The following is an 11613-nucleotide window of genomic DNA, read 5'->3' as shown; positions in this document are numbered from 1 at the left end:
CTCCTAGCCTGCAGGCCATCTCCCTCCCCTCCACACACTCACACACTCCCAGTCCCTCTTCGATTACCTTTGACCCAGACAACAAACCTCCGCCATACAGGCTTCCCCCTTCAGCCCCTCCCGTTCCTGCAACCCCTCCGCTTCCTCCACGGCTGCCGCCTCCCCCTCCTCTCCCACAACAGCCCCTCCCCCTTCCTCCACCACCGCCACCGTAGCCACTGCCTCCACCCCCGCAGAAGCCTCCCGTTCACTCCCTTTCCCCTCCTCTCCTACAACAACCCCTCTCCCTTCCTCCACCACCATCTCCTCCCCCACCTCACCCCCTTGCAGTTCAAGCCTGAGCCTTTCAGCCCCCCTTCAACTAATTTCCAGGAGCCTCCTCTGTCTTTGCCCCCATCACCTGTTTCTCCCCCACAGACTGAGCCTGAACCCTTCAGTCCCCCTCAGACTCGGTCCCGAAAGCCTCCCAAAATTATCGCGTCTTTGCCCCCATCACCTATTTCTCCCCCACAGACTGAGCCAGAACCCTTCAGTCCTCCTCAGACTTGGTCCCGAGGGCCTCCCAAAATTATTGTCCCCCTCCGAGAAGTAGCAGGATCCGAAGGCATCGTGCGTGTTCATGTCCCTTTCTCCTTACAAGATTTAGCCCAACTGGAGAAACGCCTAGGTTCCTTTTCCACTGATCCCACGACATATATCAAGGAGTTTCAATGGACCCTCCAGTCATACAGCCTCACACATCATGACATTTTCATGCTCCTGGCCAATACCCTCCTTCCTGAAGAGCGCAGATGAGTTTGGGACTTCACCCAAACGCACGCCACCAAAACCCACAGGACTGACCCCACCTATCCCCCTGGCCCCACCGCTGTCCCCGAACAAGACCCACACTGGGATTATAACACCGCCGTGGGTCTCCGCTCTCGAGATATTTTTGCCTCCTGCTTAATAACAGGTCTGAAAAAGGCAGCTCGTAAAGTAGTCAATTTTCAAAAGCTCCAAGACATAATTCAAAGGAGGGAGGAGACACCCTCTGAGTTCTTAGACTCACTCAAGCCCTATTACAGTATACCAGCCTAGACCCAGAAACGCCTGATGGGAGACATGTCCTTATGACATACTTCCTGGCTCAAAGCTACCCCAACATTAAAGCTAAACTCAAAAAGTTAGAACAGGGCCCCGCTACCCCACAGACTGAGATCCTAACAGTGGCCTTTAAAGTCTTCCATAACTGGGAGGAGGAGAAAGAACGCCGTAAACAAAAGGCTGATCAGGCCAATTTCCAAATGTTGGCCCAGCTGATAAAACCACAACCTGGGCGCTCTTCTACAAACAAGCCCCCCCCAGGAGTTTGTTTCAAGTGTGGACAAGAGGGACATTGGTCAAGGGCGTGCCCGTCCCCCAGATCTCCTACCACCCCATGCCCAGATGCCACAAAAAGGGCCACTGGGGGTCTGATTGCCCAGCCACCCAAAGGGGAGGCTGGACGAACAACCCCCATCCTAAGCCTGCCATAGTGGGGCTGGCAGAAGAAGATTGACGGGGCCCGGGGGCTCCTCGCCTGACCATTTCCATCACCAAACAGAAGCCCAGGGTTACTTTAATAGTAGATGGTCGCCCCATCTCCTTCCTCCTAGATACAGGAGCCACCTTCTCAGTCTTGCGAGAATACCGGGGCCCTATCACGCCTGCCATTACTCCTATAGTTGGGGTAGGAGGTAAACAGATTTTCCCACTAAACCCCTCCCCCTTTTATGCACAATCCAAGACAATCCCATACCTTTCTCCCACTCCTTCCTGGTTATGCCCCAGTGTCCCATCCCCTTACTAGGACGGGACATCCTTTCTCTCCCCCATGTTTCCATAACTATATCCACTCCCACAGCCCCCAGTACCCCCTTTCTGATGGCCCTCATAGCCGACGACCCCCCTCTACCCAATGAAAGCTCCAGTTCTGCCCTCATACACCCTGTAAATCCCAAAGTTTGGGACATTACAAGCCCCTCCGTGGCTCTATGTGCTCCTGCCTCTATCAAATTACGTGACCCCTCTCAGTATATCTGTCAGGCCCAATAGCCCCTCACCACTTCAGCCCTCATAGGCCTCCAACCCATCATCCAAGATCTTTTAAACAAAAATTACCTCAGACCCACTCACTCCCCATTTAATACCCCCATATTAGCTGTTAAAAAAAACCAATGGATCTTTCCGCCTTGTCCAAGACCTTCGCCTCATCAACATGGCCGTTGTCCCTATCCATCCCTTAGTCCCAAATCCATACACCCTTTTATCACAGATCCCTGCCTCGGCTTCCCACTTCTCAGTCCTAGATCTCAAGGACGCATTTTTTTCTATCCCTCTGGACCCCTCCTCCCAAGATTTTTTCGCCTTTACCTGGACGGACCCATACACAAGACATTCTGGACAACTCACTTGGACAGTTTTGCCACAAGGCTTCTGAGATAGTCCCCATATTTTTGGACAGGTCCTAGCTCAAGACCTCAAACAGTTTCATCATGATCACTCTGAGTCCACCTTATTACAATATGTGGATGATCTTCACTCTGCAGTCCCTCGTGGGAACAGTCTCAACTTGACACTGCCTCCCTACTTAACCTTCTAGCTTCCAGAGGTTACCGAGTATCCCCTGTCAAAGCTCAAATCTCTTCCCCTTCTGTCACTTACCTCGGATTTCTTCTATCTCAACAAAGAAAGTCCATTACCTTAGACAGAAAACGGCTCCTCTCTGACATGTCCATTCCCAAAACCAAGACAGAAATCCTTTCCTTTCTAGGCCTGGCTGGGTATTTTAGAGCATGGATCCCTAACTTCTCCCTGTTGGCAAGACCCCTATACAACCTCAGCAAGGACCCCCCTGAAGAACCATTATCCTCCTCACCCCGACACTCCTTCATTAAGCTCCATTGAGCCCTTGTGGAAGCCCCAGCTCTCCATCTTCCTGATTTGTCGAAGCCCTTCTCATTATACATTCATGAGAGGTCCAGTCAAGCTTTAGGAGTCCTAGGCCAATATTATGGCCCATCCTTTGCCCCAGTAGCTTATCTTTCCAAGCAATTAGACCCCACAGTTCGGGGATGGGCCCCCTGCCTACGGGCATTAGCCGCTGGACAGCTCTTGCAGAAGGAAGCTCATAAACTGACATTCGGGGCACCCCTTACCATTCTGTCCCCACATCACCTAAAAGACCTCTTAACCTACAAAAGTTTACAGACTCTCCCTCCCTCCAGACTCCTGACCTTACTGTCCTCTTTCCTCCAAAATCCCGTTCACCCCCTTTGCCATCCATACCCGAATCATGACTTTTTCCTCCTTTACTGCTCCCTCGCTCTCTCTCGCTTTTTTTCCTCATTCCTATTGTCTTCCCCGCCACCCCAGCCTCCTTTGTATGGCGATTCAAAGTCAGACAGACTTACACACAGCATCAAACAAAAATTACTGCCCTCATTGCCACATCAGACTGCCCTCTGAAAGGCTGCGCCAAGCCTTTATACCTCCACTTTCCTCCCTCCACCGAAGTGTTAGCTAGCAGCTACCTTTATTCTCCCTACCTCTGCTTCCTCTATGACCGAAAACAAGCCTGTTGCAGGCGATGGCCAGACACCTACAGAGATGTCCCTACTGGTCTTGCACCATTCACTACATGGGTAACTCCTGGTACCCACAGTATTACTCCTCCAACCCATTCTCTTCAATACTAACAAACCCCTTCCTCACCTGGCTGTGGCCCATTGCAGGCCCTGTAATAATCATTCTCCTCGCCTGTTTCTTCTTACCTTGTATAGTAAAGTTTATCAAATCCCAAGTCGGTAAAATCTCTAATCAAACTTTCAACCAGCTTTTACTCAGGAACTACCAGCTTTTAGCCACAGAAGATCCCTCACCCTCACGTGACCTCCTCACCACACGCTGAGATGGACCCCTCTCTCCGCTGGAAACTGTTTCTGGAAACAATGGCCACAGACGCCTGGCTTCTGGCACCCGTATCCTCTTGGCACCATTGGAATCAACAAATCCTCGACTTATAGTTACAGGGAACCTTCATTGATTTCCAACCTGAAGAAGTCCACATCTACTCGTCCTTACTGTGGGGAGTCCTATCAACCTTTTCCTCCCGGTCCTCAAGCCCTCACTCCCTTCTCCGCCCCCATTCAGCAGGAAGCAGTTAGAGAGAAAGCAACGCCCACAACCCCATAGAGGAGAAAGGGGGAATGAAGGGCCCCCACCCATAAGATGGCGAAATTCCTGCTTCTCTTCTGGGTCCTCGGTTCCCGCCGGCGCCACCTGAAGCCTAATCACCCCTCGCCCCCCTCCCAATCCCAGCACCTAGCCAATAGCCACCAGCCCCGTAGAAGTAACACCACAATCACCCCATGCCCCTTTCTATATAACCCAGCACCTTTCCCTAATAAAGCGGAATTCTCCAGTGAATTGCTGCTGTGTGTCGCTCCTTCCCTTTCAATATTGAGCATTCACCATCAATATTCCCTTTACTCTTGTCTTAATCTACAATAACAGAATATCATAGACTGGGTGGTTTATAAACAACAGGTATTTATTTCTCACAGCTCTGGAGTCTGGGAAATTCAATATCCAGGGGCTGGCAAATTTGGTGTCTGATGAGATACCACTTCCTGGTTAATAGCTGGCATCTTCTCACTGTGTCTTCATGTGGTGGAAGGGAAGAGGGAGCTCTCTGGGGTCTCTTTTGTAAGAGTACTAATCCCACTCATGAGGGCTCTATTTTCATGACCTAATTACCTCCCAAAGGGCCCATCTCCTAACACCACCACATTGGGGGTTAGGATTTCTACATATGAATTAAGGGTGTGGAAAGACCCAAATATTCAGTCTGTAGAAACCCCTTAGAGCCTTGCAATGCAAATCTGAGCTTACTTTCATTTGCCTGGATCCTTCCTTTCTGATGCTATCAGACAGTGATATGAACCCCGCAGAGTCCTAGCTAGAGGGTTGTGTAATACCCAGAACTGACTATCTGGACTCAGGAACTCCATCTAGCTTCCAAGCCTGTATTCATTCAAATACAGCACACTTTACATCAGAGCAATGCCTCATGTTTGTACTGCCTCTGTATCAAATGGGCACATTTGTGTTCCAATAAAAGTTTATTTATAAAACAGGCTACAGCCTGGATTTGGCCCACAGGCTGTAGTTGCCCACTACTACTGTTCTTTGGCTATAGAGTGTTTCACCCCAGCAATTAAATTTAAATGCATAGCTCAGAAGCAGCATATATCTCTTTAACTCACAATTCATTGGCCAAAATTAAAAATGTGGCCCCACCCAGCAATAGGGAGCAAGGAACTCAAATACTACTATGTTCCCAGAAGAAGGAAAGCTGGAAATATCTGGTGAATTATGTGAATGACTACCACAGAGGGCACATATTAAACTTACATGTTTGCATAGAGGCACATAAATATGTCTGAATGAATGCTAAGGGAAAGAGAAGCAAAGAGAAGGGAAAAGGAATTATGAAAAGGTCATTGGACAGGGTAGTGATTGTACTAGTAATGGGGAAAGGATTATCATTATTGCTAGTGGTGCTATTTATGGTTACTGGCTTATGTTAATGCTAGTGGTTGTGGTGTGCTTAAAAAAAAGCAATCTATACTCCTAAATTCATCTTCCATTCATTCCTTAACTCATTTCAATATGGCTTCTTCCCCCAACTCCTAATTCCCTGAAACCACTTGGTAAAGTCACAACTGACCTCTTATTTACAAAACTTAACAGACATGTTTCTTAATCCTTATTTTATGGAACTTCTCAGCTATATGTGAAACCTCGTTGAAATTTTCCATATGCCTCTGTGACACAGCATTTTCATGGTTCTCCTCTGTGTCTCTCCGACCATCCTCTGAACTTCCCCTACTCTTCCAACCTCTTAAATACTGTTGGGAAGAAATTTTCTCTGCCTTTCAGTTTCTTCTAGCTGGTCTAAGAATCAAATTGACATGAGACAGATAAATGGGAGAAAAATCAAAGTTTAATTATACATGTTGGGGTATCCATAGACATAGATTCCAAACACAGTCTGGGACAATGAGGTATACATGTCATTCTGGACTAAGGAGAAGTGGGGAGGGATCTGAGACTCCAAAGGAAAAAGAGAAGCAATTCACAGGAATATGAAAAAAGTAAATGTTTGGTAAACAAATGTTTGCAGGGCCACACAGAAACAATGGGGCACAGAGAGGAATTTTAATAGACTCGATCACATCCCTCCCTGTCTACCACCCCTGGGTCATATTATAATGTAGTTATCACCATAAGTAACTCTCCTCATGGAGCAGGCCCTTCATCTAAATTCTTTTCATGCAGTTGGGGCTGGGGCAGGGAAAGGTCAAAGTTTCTTTCTGAGTCTTTTGGACCTTGATTGTTTTCAGCTTGCATGTCACAGTGGCACATCTTGGGGTCACTGGTCCCTACAATACTAATGTTTCTTAGGACTTCATCCTCTCTTCCCTCTGCTCTTCCTCTCACTCTGCTGCTATCACCTGGATGGTCTCACATACTCACACATTTTCTACTACTATCTATAATACTACTGAATTCCATACCCTTATTGCCCATCTCTATTTCTTCTCAAGTTTCAGAACCAGGAATCCAACTTTTAGTCTCATACTTTCACCAGGAGGTCTCATGGGTATTCAGAATGAAACATGGCAGAAAATAGGTTCCTGTCATATCTCAGGGGTTGCAATGTTATCTATACAGTCATCTAAGCTAGAAACCCATGAGCCATTATGCACTCTTCCTCCTTTCTCCCATCTTCTTGTCTAACCTAAATATTTATTTCTCTTCCTTCCTTTCCAGATGACTGTCCTGGACTATATCCCTATCAATTTTCACCTAGACTACCAAACAGCTTTCTAACTTACTTCCCTAACTTTTGGCTTTACTGTGAAGTACTTCATACAGAAATCCATAGTAATAAAAATAAGGCACATCCATGCATCCACCATCCAGGTTTATCAAATCTTAACTTGTTATCATATTTCCATCTGTTTTTTTTTGAGAGGGCATCTCTCATATTTATTGATCAAATTGTTAACAACAATAAAATTCTTTATAGGGGACTCAATGCACAATCATTAATCCACCCCAAGCCTAATTCTCATCAGTCTCCGATCTTCTGAAGCATAACGAACAAGTTCTTACATGGTGAACAAATTCTTACATAGTGAATAAGTTCTTACATGGTGAACAGTGCAAGGGCAGTCATCACAGAAACTTTCGGTTTTGATCACGCATCATGAACTATAAACAATCAAGTCAGATATGATTATTCGTTTGATTTTTATACTTGATTTATATGTGAATCCCACATTTCTCCCTTATTATTATTATTATTTTTAATAAAATGCTGAAGTGGTAGGTAGATGCAAGATAAAGGTAGAAAACATAGTTTAGTGCTGTAAGAGAGCAAATGTAGATGATCAGGTGTGTGCCTATAGGCTAAGTATTAATCCAAGCTAGACAAGGGCAACAAAACATCCACGGATGCAGAAGATTTCTCTCAAAATAGGGGTAGTGAGGTTCTAAGCCTCACCTCTGTTGATCCCCAATTTCTCACCTGATGGCCCCCCTTCCATCTGGTTTTTAATGAAAAATAATGATAGATCCAGGTGAAGCCTATGTGTTATGACAGCCCAAGCTCATTTCCTTGTCTCTGTCTCCCCAGAGGTAATCGATATCATGAATTTAAATTTATAGTTATCATGCAAATTTTAGTTAAATTATTACATTTGTATACATCCCTAGAACATGTATAGTAATATTTTTCAGGTTTTAAACTTTATATACATGGGGCCAAACCACACTAATCTTTTTGAAATTTGCTTTTGTCACTCTGTATTATGCATTATGAAGTTCAATTTGAAGGTACCTGAGGACTTCAATTGGGTTTGTATGTTGATCCTTCTTATTTGTTTTAATAATTTATCTGTAGCTTCTCTTGAATTTTCTATGTAGACTATCACACAATCTACAAATAGTTTGTCTCTTTCTTATCTTTACACTTTGATTTCTTGACTTTTTTCCATACCTTTAGTATAATGTTGGACAGAAGCATTCATTAATGCTTATTGAGATCCTGATTTTATGGAAATGTGTCAAACATGTCACAGTTAAATATATACTTGCTCTAGGTTTTGAATAGATATGTTTGATTGAATTTCATTAAGTACTTCCTCTGCTCTAGTGACATGATCATATAACCATGTTCTTTATGAGTGTGGCATGTCACATTAATGGATTTTGCAATAAATTATCATTTCATTTCTTGGATAGATTCTACTTGATGTCTTAAAATGTTCCTGGGATTTATTTTAATCAGATATGGTAAAGTGACAGACATGAGACAACTCTGAGATAAGAGTTTATTACTCACAGTTCCCAAGGAGAGAGGGCATGTCACACCAGGGTCCATCAAGAGGCAAAAGGAGTGAGGGGAGATCATGGGAAAAAGTCTTTAGTGTGGTTTTCTCAGAAAGGACTGGACAAGGCAAGGTAAGGCTAGGATTGGCTAGTCTGAAAAATCTGAGCAAGCTGTAGGCTGTAGGGGTAGTCCCCAGTTGTCTGGTACCTGGCTCTGGGGTGATTTAGAGCAGGGGTAATATTGGCTTGGTGTGTGAGTTTGATAAAGGGGGTGATTGGGAATGTGAACTATAGATTGGTTGGCTTGCATATGAAAGACATGTTGGCAAGCAGATTGTTTACTATTTGTGGGAATTAGCTAGCCCTGGGAGGGGCAGTCTCTCCAGAATTAGCAAGGCCCCAAGATGTCAAAGCATCATAGAAAATACAGAAATATTTTTTCAAAGATTAATACAGTTGAGATATTTTTGTTTTGTTTTAGTACTATTAGATTTGATATAACATTCGCTTCATGAAGTAGGTTTAGGATTTTCTTCTCATATTTTCCTTTATAAATTTGTGTGTGTGTGTGTGTATATAATTAAGGCTTTACTGGGGCTCAGGCAAGGCTGGATCAGGGACTTCACTAGGGGAGCAGGGCCTGTGTACCAGGCCAATACTGGTCTTCAGGGCAATGTTGGGGAGCTCAGGACTACAGAGAAGAAGTCCAGTCAGGCACCTCAAAACAAGCAACTACCGAAGGGAAAGATAGTTTAGTTGGCTTCAGTGCAGGAAGGATAACACCAGTGTGAGGGCAGACTTTGCTGAAGAAAAGTTGTGTATTATAGAGGTTTAAAGGACTTAGAAGAACAGGGATTAGAGGAAGGAAAGGGGCCTAATAAGGCCTGAGGGTGAAGAAGGGAAAGAAAAGAAGGAGAATGGAACAAGAGGAGTGATTCTGGAAGTGCAAGGAGGTCTGGTTTTTCTCTAGGGCCCCAGAAGAAGAGATGCAGCACAAGCTCTTCACTCCTATCTCCTAGCCTTTCAGAGCCCTACTTCTGTACCACGTGGCACTCATTATGTATACAGGGCTGGGAGGATGTGGCTGGACTTTATGTAGGCAGAGATCTTCAGGCCCTCTAAGCAGGCAATGCAGTCTTCATGTTTGAAACACAGCTGGACACTTGGGCTCAAATATACAGTGCAGGTCAAAGATTTCAAATGCAGGGAAATCCACAAAGGTGATCTTGCCCTCTGCAAACCATGGCTTCTAGGGGATCTTGTCCCCTGCAAAACATGGCCTCTTCCCCAGAAACTGTGAGAAGAGCTTCATCTTCTGAGGAGCCCCTCCAAGCACTCAGACTTCAGTTTCTCAAAGTCAGGGCTAGAGCAGACAGTGACCAGCTAATTGGTGGTGTCCAAACCTTGTTCTCCAAAATGTCCACAAAAATCTTGTCTTCTGTTTCTCTCATAGGTTGTGCTTGACAGCAATGTAGTAAAGGGTGGCATTGCTCTGAGTGATTTTGTATGCCTCATCAATTAAGTAGGGCAGATTGGGAATGTCTAGGCCTAGTATGAATTTTACTTTCAGCCACTGGCTTCTGTCATTGTCAGGAGTGTTCCCATCATGTACTTCTTTTACTCATAGTTGGAGTCTGTGTATTCTAGAAGTGGGCAGATGGTATGTGCTAGCCCATGGATGTCCCAGTAACCCAAAGTCATGTCCATGGTTCAGCTTTCTGTGGACTCAGGGGATGGCCTCCACAGAGCTGGGCTGGAACTTCACTCTTGAAATTTTTCTTTAAATTAGAAATTATATCAAAATAAAAAGTTATAGTTAAGAAGGGAAGAAAGACTCCCTAGGGATCAAAATTAAAAGCAAACCTACTAAATAAATAAGTACTAGTGCTTTGTCTATCCTAAAAGCATTACCTACATCAGTAAATAACGTGTATATTAATAACCACGTGGAAAGGCACCAAGGCCTTGGGCCCTTGTGAGGCAGTGAGATGGAATTAAGATTCCTGAATAAAATATGGGCTTTCAAAGCTCTCCACTCTATGAGAAGTATAGACAGGATATAAATCCTCCAGCAAAGTTTAATGTTTGGGTCTGGGATTTGGGTGGGAAAAAAGTCTGCCTTGAGAATTTAAAAGCATATGCTACCCTCATAGGGTTCAAATTTACACTTCCTGAGTGGTAGACATTACTTGTGCTCTTTGACATAGAGTTCTTTACTTCCTGAGCATCTATTGAAAAACTATTTCCCAGCCCTCTAGCAGTTAGGTGGGCCCATGTGACTACTTTTTGCCCTTGGTCATTTATGTGCTGAGGAAGTCCAATACTCCTTCACCATCTTTGAGCATGTTCTTCTTCTGCTGTAGAGACCTAGAAGACATAACATCAGAGAATGGAAACAGCCTGGATTCCCCTGAATCACTGCTTGAGAAAGCTGCTCTGAAGAGATGTCTTGCCTAAAGCATATTTTGCACGAGCAAGAAACAAATATTTGTTGTCTTAAGTCACAGAGATTTCAGGATTAAACTAATTTGTTCACTTGCTCTCTCCCCCCCTTACACATGCCTACACACACAATTCATGAAAGAAAATATAAGAAAAGGAAATCCTAGACTTCTCATAAAGCAAACACCAGCAGTATACTGAAGACAAAATGAAACAAAATAAAAACATCTAGGGTTTATCCAACAAATGCAGCTAAGTAGGGTTTTCCTAGAAATGCAATATTTATTATCAGAAAATATATTAATATGATTATAATGTGATTTATAATAAATATGTTTTTGGTTTTCATCCTAGGTTCTGACACAGAGCTCCTAAAACCCTTGGAATTTCCTATGATGTTAGTTATTAAGGTGTCTTTTGTTATGTTTATGAGGTAACCTTTGAACAGTGCCTCAGGATGGAGACTAGTCACCAAAGGAACCAACCACTGATTAGAGAGAGTTGGAACTTTCAGTTCCACCCATCTGACAAGTTCAATCACCAATGGCCAATGATTTAATCAACTGTGTCTATGTAATGAAGCCTCCATAAAAAACTAAAACCATGGGGTTCAGAGAGTTTCAGGGTTGGTAAGCACATGGAAATTTGGGAGGGTTGTGAGCCTGGAGAGGGCATAGACACTTTGCACTCTTTCCGCATTCCTTGCCCTGTGCATCTCTTCCATCTGGCTATTCCTACATTATATCCTTC

The 11613-nt window shown here is 44.3% G+C and overlaps 1 pseudogene; it reads right to left on the bottom strand.

Moving 5' to 3' along the window:
- Positions 1 to 9477: 9477 nt before the first annotated feature.
- On the bottom strand, positions 9478 to 10128 carry LOC118923511 (glutathione S-transferase Mu 4-like; annotated as a pseudogene).
- Positions 10129 to 11613: the final 1485 nt, after the last annotated feature.

Source organism: Manis pentadactyla, chromosome X (assembly GCF_030020395.1).
Source record: "Manis pentadactyla isolate mManPen7 chromosome X, mManPen7.hap1, whole genome shotgun sequence".
NCBI lineage: Eukaryota > Metazoa > Chordata > Mammalia > Pholidota > Manidae > Manis > Manis pentadactyla.
Note: the sequence above shows the minus strand (reverse complement) of the source record. Positions and strands in the feature narration are given on the sequence as shown.